This window comes from Thermobia domestica, chromosome 11 (assembly GCF_964235325.1).
Source record: "Thermobia domestica chromosome 11, izTheDome1.hap1.1, whole genome shotgun sequence".
In the NCBI taxonomy this organism is placed as follows: domain Eukaryota; kingdom Metazoa; phylum Arthropoda; class Insecta; order Zygentoma; family Lepismatidae; genus Thermobia; species Thermobia domestica.
This window is the reverse complement of record NC_137464.1, coordinates 209390156-209406836: the sequence shown is the minus strand read 5'-3', so window position 1 is coordinate 209406836 and position 16681 is coordinate 209390156.

Sequence of the window (16681 nt, the reverse complement as noted above, 5' to 3'; positions counted from 1 at the left end):
AATACATGGAAGTTCTCCGAGAATCGTAATACTGCAAATTGTGGATTATCAAGATACCAAATAATTCTTTCGACAATATATATATAATTTGCAAACTCCTTATTGAAAAAGATCATTAGCTTCGAGCAATTAAACATGATAGTTTGGGCGTAGCAGCGTTTGATGTATTAGTGACTGTTAAATATCGTTCATTTTCATTTTGAGGTACTAAAAGGTTTTCGCGCTGACTCTTTCAAAAGCAATTTGACTCCTCGTTGCTTCTTTTCATTCAAAGAACAAAGCCCCTTTTTGGTGTCACCCTGTATATGCGCATGGACGCAACTTCAAAGAAACGAAAGGGCATGTACTTGAGTAAAACTGTGCAGTCTTCCACTTTGAAGTGATAAATGTCTTTTCAAGTAAATCGATCTTTTACTACATAAAGTTATTGTATACAATATTATTTAATGCACTCTACATGGTAATTTCAGCAGCTTTGAGTCACTTTGTATACATTATCCCAACTTGGATAGCGGTGGTCATCTGAGATGAAAGACAGCTTTATACCAATTACTGCTACCTCGAATGCTAGTACGCCTACACTATAAGTCAGCGTTTCCCAACCGGTGTGCCGCGGCACACTGGTGTGCCGCAAATGGGCCGCTGGTGTGCCGTGAGAAAATCGAAACAAATTATTAATTCTATAGGAACCAAATTGCAAGACATAGGGGAAAATGTGTATTTGTATTTCACATTACTATGAACCTGTACTATAAATCTACAATTTTAAGTTTCATACTGTGTTACTTTTCTGTACATCTTTAATGTTGAAAAACGTATTTATCATTGTCATGACCATTATTGCTTCTTTATTGTTGCAGACTATTCTGTAACTTGAAATTTTAACATATTCAATAAATTCAACAAAGCAAACATGCATACAAATTACCTACATTTGTGTTTTAAAAGTATAGGAGATTTATTTATTTGTTCGTTATTTAGTGATCTTCCCTTTTAGTTAAAGATTAGATACAGTTTTCAAAAGAGAAAGTGGATTTTTAAAACCCGAGTTCTATATTTCATTGCTATTGTTTTCTATTTTAAAATTAGAATGAAAAATAAGCATAATGATTTACCACGGGGGAAAATCAGTGATCGAGCTTTCTTCTCTGTAAGATCAGTAATCACATTAAAATACCACGGTATTTTATATTTACAAATAATAATAGTAATTTTATATATATATATATATATATATATATATATATATATATATATATATATATATATATATATATGGGTGTGCCGCGAGAATTCAAGTTACAGCTATAGTGTGCCGCAAGTTGAAAAAGGTTGGGAAACGCTGCTATAAGTTCTGCAAGGAGTGATTTAGTTTTTGTCCGGTGTGCTAAGAAAGTGGATCAGAGACGAAGTAAATTGTATTCACTTTTCTTATTCATTTCTACATCAAGATCTATTGCCTAGAAATCTATTGCTAAAGCAAAGTGGAAAATATTATTAAAGCTGGAACCATGTTCATAAATTCATTCTGCAGATTATTGAACAACAACATACGAACAGAAATTTAATATTTAAGTCACAAATTACAAATAGAAAAACTGAGAAAACATAGTTACCTTAATCTGTCCGGTACTGTTAGTCATTTCGCTAACATTTAACCGAGTACGAAAGGTACCACGGAGAGGTCTAGGATACAGCGTATGTAATACATCATGATTATCAACATTCACTGTAACTGAATAGCCTTTTTCCAATGACCAGTTGAGATGTTTCGCAGTTTCACTGAAATATGAAAATTATGACAAAAGCTGAAAAGGGTTTTCAGCGACAACGAAGAAGAGAAATACAGAGTGTCTGGAGAGAGAATTAAATAATTGGCAACTAGAATACATAAGCACAAGTAAAATGAGATATGAGAAAATCACAAATATCTAAATTAATCATAAGCATAGATGTAAATAAATCGACTTTCTTGGGACGGACACATTTTCATTTAAAAATTCTGACTTTTTAAAATGCTTTTAAATTTTTTATGGCTTCCTTGTCCAACTAACAAATTTATTTCCCTGTAGTGGGTTTTACAATTAAGAAAGTGTGATTACTACACCCAGTGCTTATCTCATGTTCAGTCCGGTGCTAGCTATCTTGATTGAATTTCTAACTGGCAATTGTTTCCGGCAAGGGTACATTAATAATAAACTATGTCTCAAAATGTACTTTTGATTTTCTAACCATCTTATAAAGTCTCTTGAAGTTACACATCTTGATATATGTCTTTTACTGGTAACGTAAATGCATTCTAGCAGGAAGAATAAAGTACCATAAACCAATATATATAACTTCTATTATTATTACTATATCTTGTCTTACATCTTGTTTTCTGTAAGGAAAACATTTCTTTCAGAGCTTTTGAGTTCAGTTTACAAAATTAAAATCTATAGACTCTTATTTTGGCTATGATGTAAGTTTAGCATCATTGTGCATTGAACTTCTCCTTTCTTTCCTATGATATTGTGTCCAAAGTTTTGAAGTAAGAAATTAGTGGATAGTGTTTCAAACGTTTCTTTCTTGAATTTAAGAGGTCTCAGTAAAATGTTATATAAAGTTATAATGAAGGTTTAACTTATTTATAAATTTTAAATGATAATTTTGTGCCGCGTAATCTACTATGCTTTCAGCACATTTATTGCTAACACTATTAAAATTTTCAGTAAAAATTTTTGGTGTTGAACGTTAAACCAAGTAGCTCTCTAAACAATTTGTTGGAACTAGAGTGAGACCATCAATTTACACTTTTTCTGACCTATGGCATAACAGATTTTTGTTCAGGATTTACTCTTTAGAATATGGTACCTAAAGGTCTTTTCATGTTTCATGTATAATCTCATTGTAATTACAATGAGAAAATCGTGGTAAAATGTACTGTTATCTTTCCACTAGACTTTAAATACTAAAAAAAATCCCAGGCAAAAAAGCCTCGGAAAATAGTTTACAAAAGACGGTTTCTTCTGAACCCCTGCATATGTAGTCCTAATATGTGTATTTATTATTATGCAAGAACCTCAAAATATTAACTAGTATTTACTACATTACTAACTGAAGCGGAAATTCTTCTCAAAGAAGGCGTTGAGACTACTGAAAATATGTTTGAAACATTTACATCCTATGGCTCCAGAAACTCGTTGACGAAAATTAGAATCAAATTTAAATCCTCAATCCAACGTTTCGAAAACTTGTCTCCTCATATATATGTTTTCCTATTTTTCACGATGTATCTCTTGTTCGATTAACATAGACCAAATTGAGGCCATTCACAATGATTCTCTATGCAAATATAATGTGAATCATAAAGAAATAGTTGCATTTCATGAATGTAAAGCTATGTTGCTAAATAAGTACGCTGTGCTAGCAACAAGATTAATTAATAGTAAGAGGATAGTATTTAAGCATTCTGATGCTAGGATTTTTTTCCAATATAAGGCCTCTTCAGAATTACGCAATATAATTTTTTGGGTTGACCGTTTCCTCCAGTTCCCTGAAGTCACCTACTTATCACGATCATATTAAACAGTGGACCTCCACAGCAAATGGACTACATGTTAGTAAAAATCTCCAACTCCAAATCGTTTCTAAGAAAATTGTCCGGAGATAGACTTTGCATCGTTGTAACGATATAGATTTAATATGTAATTTGACCGTCACTATCTGTGGCCAGTTTGTGGCCATCTGCGTTACCATTTGTTTTTCTTTTTTTCCTTACGAACTTTCCAATGAATCTTTTTTGACATAAATCACCATTTAAAATATCTAAGATGCCACCCGGCCCCGGGGGTCCACCCATTTACCACGATCATTTTAAAAAGTGGACCCCCACAGTAAATGCACTACGTCTTAGCAAAAGTTTCCAACTTTGAACCATTATAGGGGCCCGAGATTTTGTTCAACACCCTACATGAGATAGATATAAATGGATACATACATACATAGCTACAGATTTAATATACTAATATAGTTATGCGTATGTATAAAATTAACTTACTTTGATCTGAACATATTATTCTGATGTAACATGTTGAAACCATAGCATATATCTCTCTGAGTCACATATTTGTACATAATAGACTCACAGTTTTTACGTTCCATATGCCATTCACATTTCTCCAACAGATCTATTTTCTATGGATAAAATACAAATTTATTAAGTGATAAGCAAATAAATAAGAAAAGCCAACCTATTTATTTATTTATTTATTTATTCGCTATAGCAACATTTATAACTAAAACAAAGTTAATAATCTATTGAATTTTCATGAATACGTCAGTAATTATTAGATAAAGCAAAACACACAATGGCATAATGTCATAACCATCATTTACAATTAATTTTGTATTATCTACCAACTACACGAGTTAAGAACATTTGCGGGTCCCAAACGGTTCTGAATTCTTGCATAAAATTCACTAATCTCATTGGGTTGAAGTTGATTTGATGTTATGATGAAATGTGTGGGTAGGGGTATAGTGACTCAATGGTTCAGCGATCATCTCCAATTTGAGATGTACCTGATTCAGTCCCAGCCAGTGTAAGTTTGTTGTAGTTGTCCCATTCCCTCCCATATTCATATTCCACATTTTTTTTTCATAATTATTCACTTTCATTATCCAGTGTATCCTTTATCCTAAAGGTTATAATCACGGGTCGTATTTAAGATGTTTTTTACTTGTTTTTCCTCCCAGAAAGAAAAAAACTTTGGTGATCGTGAAAAAAACGAATTTAAGATTTCAATTTATTTACGTTTAATGGCCCCTACATGCCGCGCAAGGATAGTTTACTGGAAAGTGAAAATTAAAATTTGCGTTTCTTTCGAAAACGACTCGAATGATATTTAGACAAGTATTTCGTAAATCAGTATAGCATTATCAAGCCTATAGCATGATAAAAGTTCGTTTTCTAGCAAACATTCTGAAAGACTAGTTTACTCTTTTGAAAATTCTTTTTAACGATTTTCTCTAAAATGACCCAGCCAATATTGTTTATATCTCGTTTTTAAAAAATCAATTATAACCCTACAATCTGGTCACTTCTCATGAAAACCCAAGGAGTATTAATCTTGCCTTGGAAGCGACTTTTCTTTGAAATTTTATCCGCCTCAATTTTATCTATAGTGTTTAACCTATTAGCGTAAAAAGATAGAACACAGTATGTATAACTAACATTAAATTAATCGATATATGTATATTATCATAGTCAACCATTGTCGATCTACTGTTCGATGAAGGCTTTTGCAAATCTTGTTCACAGCAGTAAACTTCATCTCTATCTATTTTAGGCAATTCTTATCCCCGCTACTCCTCAATGTTGCTTGATTTTGTTGCAGTAACTTTATAGTGACTCTTCCTAGGTCCATTCTTATATCTTGGTGTCCTGTGTAAAATTGCTTTTAATTATCGATCACGATTTCTAGTTGGATTATGTCCAACTCACCGACATTACAATGCTTTCATTTTCATGATAATATCTGTGATCTTTCTAATCCATTTGTTCCTTTTCCTATCTTTGTTGGGAATTCATAGCATACGTCACCACATACTTAGTTGTTTAGTCTCCAGACGTTGAAGGTCTGATTTTGTTAGTGTCTCTATCTCTCATCCACATGTCACATACCCTATTCACAAACAGTCAGAAATTAATTCATTGAAAGTTCTACCCTCTAAACACATTAGGATTTTACTTTTAAATTTCATGTACATAGTAGATGAACATATTCCATAAGTGTAATTCATACTCATTTCATCTTTCTATCAGTTCTTCACTACTTGAATATGATCTACAGTGCCGTAACTACTTCTAAATCCAACCTGTTTTCTTGGTTGGAGAAGATCGAGCTGATTTTCCAATCGGAGCATCAATACGTTCGTAATCGCTTTCTAAATTGCTGAGAGAATATTTACAGGTCTGTAATTCCGAAGTCTTACAAAGTAATACGATCACACTTCGCTTCTCGAGAACTCCCCCACTTCGTAGACATTTAGTATAAACTTGCGCTAGGACTTTTTCGCTGCTTCACAAGCTTCTTTTAGTATATCTAATATAACTTCGTTTTCTCCTAGTGCCTTGCCTCGTTACATGCTTCTTTAACGCATAATCCATACCTTATGTCTGTTTCTACTATAACAGTACAGAGGTATATCTATTCACCCTTTCTTTCATTTCTGATTCATCAGTTCAAAATAATCTGCTGAAAAACAGTTGAATTTCTTCAGCACCTCTTCACGGCTTTGCCTTCTTAAGGTACGTTACGTCTTCAATTGTTTTTCTTGAAGTTTAAGTATGTACCGAGGGTGAGGGAGACGACGATTATGGTAATGAATGAAATGATGGAATGAACCAAGTGGATGGAAATGGAACGTCTCCGAGAAATGGCACACACAAGTGTTTGTCTACTTTAAAGCCCATTTAGTGCAAACTACTCAGCCACCTCTTACCTTCGTAGCTTTATCAATCAGATTTTTTATTGATCTTTCTAGCTTCTAAAATCGCCATGTCCTACTCGAATTTGAAAAATCAGTTTTTCAATTCCAGTTGAATTATGCTTTGCTGTCCTTGAAGCATCTTCATTTCTATAGTTCATATTGTCCTATAAGCTTTTTCAGTTTCCAGTTTGACCTTCAGATGTAATTTATTCCTCCCATTCGATTGTCAACAGAACAATGGAGTCTTCAATAATGTACCTTCTGTACAACAAGATGCAATCAATTATCTTTATTCTTTCACTTGCGTGTTACCAGGTCCATTGTGTGTAAGGCTTTTTCTTGAAGGAGACAATTCTTCTCGGCTACGACAAATTTTATTAAAAGGTTTTACATTTGATATCCTAAACTTCTTATTGGTTTCGGTTTGGCTCTATTTGACCTATTTTGACCTTCAAATATCCCAAGATAATTTTTACGTGGTTGTTTTCTATAGAATAGGAACGCTTCCAAAATTTTAGCTGGAAACCTAATCGGAAAATGACCGTTAGAAAAACCTAGGTGCATATGAGAGGACAATACTAAGATGGATCTCGTAGAAATAGAAATACAAAGTAGAAATTGGACCCAGTTGACTAAGGAGAAAAGACAAAAAAAAGTTTTTCTTAATGTGATATTGAACCTTGTAGTTCCATAGGACATAGAGTTAATTAATTATTTTCACAATTACTAAACGGGTGCATGTCTACATTCTTCGTAAAATTCTTCCACTTCATCGTCTGAATGGCTTGTTGTCGGAGCGTACTCTTGAATTATTTGTATACTTGCGAAAGTTTGATAACAAGCTTCGCTAATCGATTGGAGGTACTACAGGGTGTCCAATATACATTGCAACCCGTAGTTTGGAATAGTAGAACACAACCTGGAGCGGTACACAAATAATGTGTTATACCAAAATGAAACCTTGTTCATGCATATATTGTTAAACTAGGGAGCAACGATTGAAATACACTAGAAACCACACAGTGTTGCCAGATGTAACCGAAGGTGTAAATCAATTTTTTTACAAGTCACGTAAATTGACTCATAACTGATACGTATAGATGTTCTGTCGTTAACCTTCAGTTTGTTTAGTTGTAGTAGCTTGGAAACTATGGAATGGAAAAAAGAATTTTTCATTTCCGCCGATAACTAATCGGATGAGGCCTTTGCAATGAATTACTAGGGAAAACGTGGTTTTCATAAATTAACATTCTTAATTGGCAATATTATTGATGTTTCAGTGCATCAAAAGGTGTGTTAAGGATCTGTCTACATTATGCAATTCCTGAAAACAATGAAATAGAAACTTTGAAATTATCACGATAAAACTTTTATTTACATGCACCCGGCAACATTGCTATTCATCACGAACTGAATTATCAGTTTTACTGCAGATTCGTTTTGATTCAATGAATAGCAGTATTGCCGGGTGCATGTAAGTAAAAGTTTTATCATGATAATTTCAAAATTTCTTTTTCATTGTTTTCAGGAATTGCATAATGTAGGCAGATCCTTAACACACCTTTTGATGCACTGAAACATCAACAAGCTTGCCAATTCAGAGTATTAATTTATGAAAACTACGATTTCGCTACTTCCCCCTTACAGAAGCCTCATCCGATTAGTTATCGGTAGAAATGAAAAAAAAATCTTTTTTCTGCTCCATACTTTCCAAGCTACTCCAACTAAACAAACTTAAAATTAACTATAGAACATCCATGCGTATGAGTTATGAGTCAATTTGTAGGTTTTGCAAAAAACTTGATTTACACCTTCGGTTACATCTGGCAACACTGTGTACTTCCTAGTGTACTTAAATCGTTGCTTTCTAATTTAAAAATATATATGCATGAACAAGGCTTTATTTTGATATAACCATTATTTGTGTACCGCTTTCGGTTCAGAAGTTCTACTATCCCAAACTCCGGGTTGCATTGTATATTGAACATGCTGTACTTCCAAGACATTGCTCTTCAGATTTTCATTGATACGAAAAATTCATCACCAATGGTTTTGCTACTCGCTGAAACTCTGTAAAAAAAAAATAAATATCCGCTCTTCAATTCAATAAGTTCATTTTTTCTTGATTTCGCTTAATCCGAAGATGTTCTATTTGACCTTCTGCTCCCAGTATTACAGACTAGGAGTTTATATTTGCTACGATAATGTTTGTATAACGTTTCCAGTTTAAGGTTAAAAGTGCTTTTATATAACACATTAACTAGGAGGAGAAGAAGAAGAAGAAGAAGAAGAAGAAAAGGATAGGTAGCTGGATATGTACTGACGAATATCAATTTGTTTGTTGATAATTGCAAGTTCGTATGTTGACTTCTGTATTTACTGGTTGTTATGGCTACGAATGGTATCAAGGTACTTCTTTATTCATGATAATGAATATATAACAAGTTAGAACGACATACTACAAAAACTTATGTAAGTTTGCTGTGATATTTAATGCAAATGTTGATAATATATTGAATATTTAAGATATACAATCGAATGTGAAATTATTTAGAATGTAAATAGTGCATATTACTTTTTGTAGACATAGAAAAAACGAACTATGTGGGCACAAATATATATATGGTTATAGATACTTTCCATGGCAGGAGGGCGAACAAAAAGGAAGTTGGTTTTGTGTGACACGCATTAGAACACACTTGATGAGAAAGAATTTGTTGAAATATAAGTTGTTTCTTACTTATTTACATAAACTATTTGAAATGCACAGCTCAAATATTTAGAAGAGGCATTGATTGCTAAATATGCTAATCGTAATATTTTACTATCATACGTGTATTATCTTTAGAAGTATAAAAGTAATTACTAGGTAAAATTATTTACATCACTGCTTAATAAGCAGATTGAAAAGCTTTCTTTGGAAATATACACACTTTAAGAATATAGAAGTGGAAGAGACAAGCATTACAACTGCAAATTATTTCTTTTATAAATTTAATAGTTAAATATTTGTGAAATATTTATTAGGTAAAAATATTAATATGTATCATAACAAAAATATTGGTTAACTTACCTTCGTTGAGTTGCCTACCATTTGTGACATTATATCTTTATTTCTAGAAGTTCTGTAACTGAAAAGTATTAAATTAGTTACTATTATATACCACCGAATCAATGTCATAAATATTAAGTACATTCGGAAAATGTTGAGTCAAATATTAATAAAAGAAAATCTTATGTTCCAACGTAATCCATAAATGAAACCAGTGGTGTTCGCAGATTTTAGTCAAGCAGAAGTTCAAGTATTCATTTTCAGGTCATTTTAATATAAGTGTGACTTTTGTATTTACTGTACATATCTTAATATGGCATTTATTCCGAAGTTGGGCGTCCGCTTTCGCCACGTTTTTTCACTGTTATCTCCTTTCCACACTTTCTGCAATTTGTTATTAGGTTCATTAATCCGTGCTCTTCACAAACTTTTCAAAGATTTTGCTCGTTATTAACGTATTGCTTCATAAATGTTAAAACTGTTAGTTCATTGCCCTTGTACATTCGCCATGTTGATAACATAAATGCTCGTTTCTTTCCCACAATGCACTATTCAGTTACATTGCGCCAAGTAGTTCCTTCCGCTCGCCGCATAGTCCCATGTTTATAACCGCTTATATATAACAAATAAACATATTTTTCGAGACTCTTATATATTATCAAGCACACAAACGATCAAATTATCCTTTTCTTTCCTGTAAATTTCAAAAATTTTGCTGGAAACGGACGCCCAACTTTGGAACTTAACCCCTTAATATAGTAAATGTTTATCTTTTCCATACTATCGTGCTCAAGTAGCCTTAAATCCTGAATCTCCGTTACTTATAGCATTCTACGTACTGGCATTTTATGTACTTGTGGCATTCTATCTCTGTTACTTATGTAATCCTTGGATTTCCCAGCTAAGTAGATTTTGTAGTCCAATCAGAATTTTCTGTAATATGTCAGAACTTATTTTTTTGCTGTGTGTTCTTAATGGCTAACTTCCGAAAAAAATAGCATGGGAAATTTCAAAACATATGGGAGACATCCAGTTCTACTGAGGGGGATTTTCCCCTTATCCTCCCTGATAATTCAAACACTGAGGACAATGTGTAAGATTCTAAAATTAAAAGTAACTTCAGAACTAACCTGTTAATGTGATAACTGAGTTTGTTTCTGGGACGAAAATTTCTCAAGTCTTGGTCGAATCTTCGAGTGCTAGAATCAGCTGATTCTGGAGTCATAGCAATTTCCGTGCTTCATTTTTATTGATGTTAATGCAGAAAAACCCTGTTCACACAAATACGTTGATGGAAATGGAAGAAGTTGTGAAATAGCACTGTCACTAATTTCATTGTACTCTTTTCGAGCATAAATTCTAAATTCACAAATTGACAAGTTATCGAATTTCATTTGCAGTGAATTGTCAACAGACATTTCCAGCAGATTATCTTTTAACTTCAAGGAAGATTACAATTATTTAATGCAGAAGTGCTAAAAGGATTTGCTAGCCAATCTTGCGTTTTGTCTTCTCGCTCGATTTCTGGAAAATATTTCAGGAACTCTATTTAGATTTCGTAGATAGCATTTGATTTTCTCCAAGACCCCTTCAGTAACACTAACATCATTTTATTCAGAATTGTCAAAAGCAGTTCGAAAAATTGCTAAATTTCTTGTATTAGCATTACATGACAGGGGTATTTTGTTGTCAAGTTTCCAAAACCGTGGGATGATTTACAGAGATATAAAAATGGATTCATACACGTGGAAAAAATTCTGAGACTGTATGCAATAAATGTTGGAAATATTAGACGCGTATGACGTCATCTCGAAAATCGTCCATTGAAAAGAAAAAAACATTTCTTCAACGATCATTCAATAAATATAGGAAATATGCTTATTTTAGGATTACGTATTGCCGGAAACATCTTCGCGTACTCCCGTTTGAATAGTGCTGAACTAGACTATTGTTAACTAAAGTGTGGAAGAACTAAATAAGCTTCCAAGAAAACTAAGTTCAACAACACACTAAAAACCAGAAAATAAAATATAAAATAAAAGTATTAACTGACTTCAGCAAAAGCGCTAAAAAGTAGAAATTAAAAAAGAGCTAAAAAAAAGAAAATAATGATAAAGACTTAAAAGTAGAAAACAATTCATTGCTATTATCTAAATAAATTGAAGTTCATGCCAGGCCAAACGTCCATAGCAATTTTAGATGGAAATTGAAGTCCATTTATTAATGCCTCATAAAATTATTAATGAAACTGTTTTATATTAGGTATTAATTGGTTTAGCTCAGCATAAACTTTGATTTTTTTACAGATAACTAATGAATTATTTTCTGTTTTTAAGAGAATTATTATTATTATTATTTTCTGTTTTTTAACTTTAATTATTTTCTACTTCTTATCTCTTTTGCTGAAGATAGAGAATATTGTTTTTCTAAAAACAAAATTATATAAACTTTAAAACTTACACTGTGCTGTGATCATGCAATGGATTAGAATGAAATTAATACAAAAGTATCAGCTCATTAAGCTCTTCATTACAACACTAGCAGCGTAACAATACATAGCATGGATAAGAAATATAGTCCAATATTATGTCAACACTTGAATTTTAATTTTTGTTTAAGTATAACAAAGTCCAAAGAAAATACATCAATCGGCAGATGGCATCAACCTGAACAAAATGACAACTAGAAGATAAGTTTTCATACTTAGTTGTAAAGAGAACAGAAAAAAGCTATTTTTTATTATTCTAAAATACTTAAGTAGTATGTTGTTAATATCTTATATATTTTTCCTTCTGGTATAGTACATTCGTACTTTACATGAAAATCATATACTGAGTAGCATATTGTATTTATTGCTGTCTGATCTCTCCCAACACTAACACACATACACCTAACAGTACAACACATAATCCGACAGTGACAATGTCCTAACATAGTCCCTACATAGTCCTAACAATGATACACACTCTCCTAAAAGTAACACACACTCCTCTCAGTAACACACACTCCTAACAATGAATCACATATTGGTAACGGTGACACAAACACTCGTGACATTGACAAATATACTTCTAACACTGGAGACACATTCCTAACTGTAACAAATAGTCCTAACAGTGACGCACACGCTTGTAACAGTGACATGCACATATTAGTAACAATGGCACACATACTTCTAATGGTGACATACACAATCCTAACAGTAACGCACATAACTCTAGCATTGACCCAATACTTCTAACAGTAACACACGTACTCCTAACAGCCATACACATATACCTAACAGTGATAACACATACTTCCAACAGTGACTCTCACACTCTGAATAGTGACACACATAACACAACAGTGACACACACACACACTTGTAAAAGTGATGCATCTAATCTTAACAGTGATACACATACTGCTACGAGTGACGCACATACACCGAGCAGTGACGGGCATAATCCTTACAATGAAACACATACTCGTAACACATATTCCTAACAATGAGAAGACGTTAAACTCAAAATCAACTCAACTTGCTCCTCCAGTGACACACATATTTCTTACAGTGAAACACATACTCGTAGTAATGAAGCACATAATTCTAACAGTGAAACACACATAATTCTAAAAGTGGCATGCATTATCCTAACAGTGACACATATAACTTCAATAGTGACATATACAGTAAAGCGTCGGTTATCCGAACGTCGGTCAACCGAACGACCGCTTAACCGAACTGTGTACTCGCTCGCTTAAAGGATTTTTTAAAACGTTAATTTTGTGTACTGTGTGTATTGTTCATGCAAAATGCGTATGTAATATGTAATATTTTTGTTTAATAAACTGTACCATATACTATATATTCCTACTAAAGTTGCCTTTGTACGTTACTTTGTAATACTTAAAGAGATGTCTATTTTTATGAATAAATTTACTGTACAGTACTTCTTTTTGGCAAATAAACATGTACAGTACGATTATCCGAACAAACCAGTTTTCCGAACACCCATGTCCCCCAATTACTTCGGATAATCGACGCTCTACTGTAACTCCAATAGTGGCACACATTAGCCTGCTTACTCCTAACAGTAGAATTATATAACGAAACAACTTTATTCATCAGGAACAAAGCAGTTAAAAAGTGCGAATTACAAATTAGTATAATCCTCTAACAATTACAACGGGTTACCCAACTGCCATCGTCACCAAAAGGCAAAAGAATGTTGAACAACTCTTCCCTTGAGAAATATCAACTTTCAACCAGAAAAGTTGTTTATAATTGTGTGTAAACTGTACTTTGACCTATAGTGTCACACACAAAAGCTAACAGTAGGGTAGAAGGGGGAATTAGCAGGTATGTTTTTTCAACCTTTTTTCCCTCACAGGTTATAGGTGTTTTACTAGTTTTTAAGAACTGATTGTATGTTATAGGTTCTTCTGTACCTATTGTGGTAGTAGTAAGCTTTGGGCGTCTTTACTTTTGATGCTGCAACATTTTTATTGTTGTTGGTCTGATTTCCACCCAATTACCCCCTTGGAAGTAATTGGGTGCAAAATGATTAAAACCATTGCCGGCGCACATAAACCCGTGAATGTGATTGGGTGTAAATGCAGAAAACTCAGGCTTTCATTTGATGTATATAACTTGTATTCCACTTAAAAACTAATAGTTTAAGTGGCCTACAAAAGAAAATTATACCTTTGTTTACACAAAGGAGTAACTTATTTTTAAATTTCAAAGATATTTGAATGCCTTTTCAAGCCTTCCAGTTATTGTTTATAACATAGTATATTGTCCTGTGAACGTAATCGAAAATGTATCGCATACGAAAAAACTATAAGCAGTCAAAACTTTGGCCGAAAACCTAAAAAATAAAATAAAATTTAACAAACAAAAGAACAGGCTTTCTTATTCAAACAAACATAGGAGAAGGTAATAACACTAACACTAAATAACAATAAACTATTATAATAGAACATGTGTTGGAACTCTGGATTAATAAAAAGATTCTATTTGCAGCATCAGCACTATTGGCATACGCAACGGCCACTGGAGGTCCAAGTTGAATAATATAGCTTAACAAGCACAATGTACTATGAAACAAAAGTGTACACCACAAAAGACAAAACTAGCACATGATTTAAATGAATTCTAAGCAAAAAAATGTTCACTTAAGCCATTCCACCCATTTACCCCTACTTCATGGGAGATACAAATTTTAGCAAAATTTTAATTGCTTGACAGTGAGGATTCAAAATTGCTGCTCTTCACGGTAACATCCTTATGATGTTTTTAAGAAGGAGTAAAAATTCTGGATCAAAACATTAAGAAATGCGAGATTTATTGTGACAAACCAAAACACACACAAACCTGAAACTCGGTTTGAAATATGTCATTTTTTTTTCTTTCATTATTACACCCTCTGAAAATTTATCATTTTTTTTCTGATCAACGTCTACTCACCCAACATTTGGGTGTAATTAAATTCCATAAAAGTATACTGAAATGCAAAATATACATTTAAAAAAGTTTTCCTCCCAATTACTCCACCACCCAATCACCCCCTTCTACCCCTTATGCACATACCACTCAAAAATTTTCATTTTTTTTTTTAATTTGAAAGGAAAAAATATGTGAAATTTTTGTATTGTTATTCTCATACTGAACTTACTTGCTTGGCACTTCATTTCCAAAATTGTAGTCTATTTCTTCAATGTCCCCTAATTGCTCATAAATGTTTGTGCTGTTCGTAATCTGCCTACATATAGAAATGGCTGGAAATGGATAATTTACTAAATTAAACTTGTGTGGATTCTTCAACATTTTGAGCATGGGTGAGTCATCCCACTCCCGGTAAGCTTTTGAAATAAAATAGCCACATGCTGAAGCTGAGAGTAGAAAGAAAACAATCCAAACACATCTGAAAATAAATAAACAAATAAATAAGAAATAAATGAAGAAAAGAAAGAAATAACGTTAACATACAACTCTAACAACAGTTTATTACAATGTAGCATGGTTTGAAGCTATCTTCAATTCTGCTAAGCAACTTACTAATACAGTTTTTATGACCAATAATGCCTTCAGACGATTTTCTCGACGTGAGGGTGAGTTTCAATATACAGAGAATTTAAATAGTAATGCAAAAATATTACTAATCCTTGTTTACCATGACCATTGGTTAAATTTGGCCCGGGGTAGTCTTGCAGCTCCGAAGGGAAGAAAGTCTATCCAGGCCATCTGCTCAAATTATCACTGGTTATGACTAGGGCTCGGAAGTTGAAGACCTAAAATTGCCTAAAAACGACCTATAAAAAGACCTAAAAATATCTTTAAAAAGTACCTAAAACTGAAAAAAAGGACGTAAAAATAAGACCCAATTTAATTAGAATTACATATTTAATGAATATAATGCTCAAGAAATACAAGCTTCTGGTAGGTTAACGATCTGTCCTTCTTCCACAAACTGAAGTACAGACTAAAATACTAAAACTTCCTCACTCTTACCTTCCCCCCACCCCCTTGCTGAACTACATTGTTACGACTCCTTATCTGACTTGTGATTGTTTCAGATCTGGTCTTGTCAGTCAAATCGCTGAAGAATGTCTTATATATTGAATTTTCTTTACTAAAGAAAAGATGTTTAAGAGGCTTCTAAACTCCCATCTAATCTACCAGAAACTACTCTAAAACTTCCTTCTAGGTTTACCTCCTGAGAGCCGGCATCTATCTGAATGTTGCAAAAATGTTTCATTATGTTTTTTTTATAATAATAAGGGCCCACTAAACTGTAGTTTCAGTTTTCTTGAAAAACATGTAACTGTAAGGTGAGGGAGGTTGCTCTAACAACTTTCAGGTCTCATTGCTACACTTACGAACAACGTGTTTTCTGAAATAAGTTATAATTTCCTAATTATTTTCTCTTTACATTGCTTCTTTCATTAGAGAATGAGATTAACATTGATATATTTTTAAACTCTAAATATCTAAAGTTTTGTTTTATTTCATGTGAACAACTACCGGATTTACCAATAATAACCTACTAATTGTTACAGCAACCACCTACCTTCATCAAACTTTACAATCAAACTATTTGCAAATTCAGAATTCTAAGAGAAGTGTATGTGTTAATTCCTTACATTCATTTTACCCCCCCCCCCAAA